Below are 3,738 nucleotides of genomic sequence, written 5' to 3'. Positions count from 1 at the left end.
TATTCAAACATTTTTATTTGGGGTCAAAAACTTTAGTACTATAAATATTTAACAGTGGACTTGTTTTATATTCTCTGTTTAGCCATCAAAGTCCTACTTTTTTGGATTGTAACCGTCAAAATTCATTTCACAAAGCACTTGTAAGACTTACATGTACATAACTTAAAAAATATATCTAAACCGATGTAAGTCTAATGGGTACTTTGTGAAACAATATGACATACCTTTGGGACCTCTCAAAAAACAATAATTTCACAGTTTTATTTTTCATCAATCACAATACAATAATTGAATGCAAGTTATATTAATAAAAAAATCTATAATATGAACCTCAATAGTCAGCAATAAAAATAAAATTTGTTAACTGTTGTTGTCATTCTGCATACAAGACTACTGTCTAGGGACTCTACGAAAAAGATGGTCACAGTTTATCCGATGGTTTGCAGGATTATTGTCCGAGGATTGTACCATATAAGGCAGCAACAGTAACACTTTCAACTGAAAAGAAGTAAAGTCAAGTTTTAATTGTTTTAAAATTGCTAATATCAAAATAATCTTAAGGGTATATAATAAAATTTAATTGGCAATTTTTTAATTAAAAAAAACATATCAATGAATGTGAAAACTCTTCTTTTTTTGCTACTTATATTTACTGGATACTTCTGTGCAGCTATTGTAAAAATTCGTAAGGGTTCCGCGGAACCCAGTGTCTCGCCTACTTTTGCTGTTAATCGCAGGCTCAACAAAAATGAGGAAAAAAATTAATAAAAATATTCCTCTCTATACTATCTTTTGATTGTAAGTAGCTTCTGTCCAAGTTTGGTAAATATCCAGGATAGTTTATCAATCTAATAAATGTTTTAAAAACTTAAAGTGCAGACTGTATGTAATGTTAACTGGAAGAAAAACTAAGTCCATTTACAAGTAAAATACGGAAAAAATGGAATTTATTTTTTACTTTTTTACAAAATTTACTTCTGGATACTATCTTTTGATCATAAACAAGGTTCTTTCCAAGTTTGGTAGAAATCCAGGATAGTTTAAGAAAGTTATTAAAATTTCAAAAACTTTTACCACAGAGTGAATGTAATGTTTCATGGCAGAAAAACTAAGTCCATTTATAAGTAAAATACAGAAAAAATGGATTTTTTTTTTTACAAAATTTACTTCTGGATACTATCTTTTGATCATAAACAAGCTTCTTTCCAAGTTTGGTAGAAATCCAGGATAGTTTAAGAAAGTTATTAAAATTTCAAAAACTTTAACCAGAGTGAATATTTGTGGACGCCGCCGCCGCCGCCGCCGACGACGACGCCGACGGAATGTAGGATCGCTATGTCTCGCTTTTTCGACAAAAGTCGAAGGCTCGACAAAAATGAAGAAGAAAAAAAACTTCAATACACAATAATAAATTTTGCCAACTTTTGACTTGACATCAAATACCTCAGCAGCGCAATTAGTTGAAATATCAAATCAATGAAAGCAGAAGCTGCTGATAAATTCACTTAATAAAAAGTTAAAAATAATGAATATTTTATTATTTGTTAGTTAATTGATGCTTACTCCAAATAAAATTTTCTCCATGATAAAAATGTAGGAATGAATTCTTTTGAAATTTGAAATGAAAATATGGAAGACTGAATGTAAGGTAGTTATCATACATTTTTTTTTATGACAGCTTGGTTTTACATGATATCAGGTTATCTCCCCTTCATATCTCTTATTAGGTACATTTATCTAATGAAAAAGGGAGACAAATCAGTAAATATGGATACACTTCTAAAGTAAAGGTACAACATTTAACATTGAAATATATTGGGATAGATATAAAGATATCTAGGGGCATTCACAATTATGTAACATAAATAATTTTAAATCCTATGTCTCACCTTTAAACAGCTCTAATTTCTCCCTCAGCAAGTAACGAGGGGGGATAGGACCTTTATCGGGACTCCCGGATCGGGTGTTTTTAAGCTTGGGATTTCGGGATTGACCCTTTCGAGATCCGGGAATTCTTTTTTTGAATTTCGGGATGTTGGGATTTAAATTTGGGACCTCAGGATTTCGGGATTTCGTGTTGTTAAGCCCGGGGTTTCGCGATCAGGAACCCCCCCCTCAAACTAGTGGTTTTAAATTTGCAATAGTAAAATAAACTTGTATTTCATCATATTGTATAGTATTTTTAAAAAACCTTTAAAATATTGATTGATGTAAACTATTTAAAAAAAGCTTTAATACCTGCCAACATGTTAACAATATCAGATATCCAAGTCTTACTCCCGACACCATGAAAACATTGTAATTTCAACAACCTGAAATAACAAAAAAAATATACTTGTTTTAAAGATCGAATTATGGTGAAGAGGAGTAACAAAATTATGACTTGTTTCATTTTTTATGAATTTGTTATTTATTATCATCTTCAATATGTAAACTTGATACCAAAGGCAGAAAACAAAAACATTTTAATACAAATAATTACAGTTATGTTATAAAATAACAAGTTATGCAATGATGAAGATATCCTCAAAATCAAACAAAACCCCCTTAACAAATAATTCTAAAAGCCTATGATAATATTATCATAAATTTCGTGGAATATTTCAACTCACCACATATTTTTCATGGTAAGACCTCAGATTTGGTTGAAGATTTAATTGACCATCTTCCTTAGAGCTGCTATCCTGGCTGCAAAGCTTTTTCATGCCCATATGATTTAATTGTCCATTTGCTTTCAGAAATATTATTATATATATAAAAAAAATATCAGAAGCATTTTTAACAAATCACTATTATCAGAAAATTTCGCATAATCAAATGTAGTTACCCACAATTTCTCCAACCCTCCAAATCTATTATCTAGAGCTCTGCTTTTATTTTTTTTTTTTACAGAACTCTAAATAATAGTTAACTTTAGCTAGTATACATCTGATATTTAAAGAAAATGTGTACAAAAGTGAATATTTAGGTAAAAAAAAGTTACATTCCTTATTAACACTGAGGAACTTTAAATTATGAGGAGTTTAACAAGGGAATTACCTCCCTTTGCCCTGAAAATTTCACCCTGTTGAGACTCCACATCCTTCCTATATTTAACACAAATACAAAATATAGCATGATTAAAATTAAAAAATAATATATAAAAACTACAACACATTTCAAAAACTAATTTTAATAATACTTTTTTACGTAGGGGCCTTGGTGGCAGAGTGGTCTAATTAGTTCAACTACTGTCTCACTAGCCTGATAAAACGGAGGTTGAGAATTCAAACCCAGCATGTGGTCGGTGTGTTAGACTCAAATCTTAATTGACTAGAATTAACAGTAATCTGGGGGAAAGTTGGTGGGTATTTCCTGTTACTTTTTTAACCAATAAAAAAATGGCCACCAAGATAAAACAAATCAGGCTGAAAGTAGAGTTTTACACCAAATGTCAATCAATCAATCTTTATTCACTAAGATGTTCCTTTACTATGCTTCATGTAAACAATTGTAATTTTTTTTTAGCTAAAAGCACTGTAAAAAAATAACAAAAAGTTGGAAAAATATCTAACAATTCACAAAACTCAAACACAATATATTTTTTTTCTCTTTTTTTTTTTTTATTTAGATTCTCCATTATAAACCTTCTGGAAGCATTTTGACTGGACAGACCATTACATGTATTAAGTTTACAAGTAAAATTGTAAAATTATTCTGTTCCATATCATTTTCAAAGTACAACTGAAATCGAGTTAC

At 29.9% G+C, this 3,738-nt stretch overlaps 1 long non-coding RNA gene across 1 annotated transcript; it reads right to left on the bottom strand.

Moving 5' to 3' along the window:
* Positions 1–419: 419 nt before the first annotated feature.
* Positions 420–2,973, bottom strand: LOC127736746 (uncharacterized). Its single transcript, XR_007999154.1, has 3 exons — positions 2,613–2,973; positions 2,239–2,312; positions 420–498 (listed from the first exon to the last, which is right to left on the bottom strand). It is a non-coding gene; the product is annotated as an uncharacterized LOC127736746 (long non-coding RNA).
* Positions 2,974–3,738: the final 765 nt, after the last annotated feature.

This window comes from Mytilus californianus, unplaced genomic scaffold (genome assembly GCF_021869535.1).
Source record: "Mytilus californianus isolate M0D057914Y unplaced genomic scaffold, xbMytCali1.0.p SCAF_36, whole genome shotgun sequence".
Classification (NCBI taxonomy): domain Eukaryota; kingdom Metazoa; phylum Mollusca; class Bivalvia; order Mytilida; family Mytilidae; genus Mytilus; species Mytilus californianus.
The sequence above is the reverse complement of the archived record's forward strand: the minus strand, read 5'-3'. Positions and strand labels throughout refer to the sequence as shown.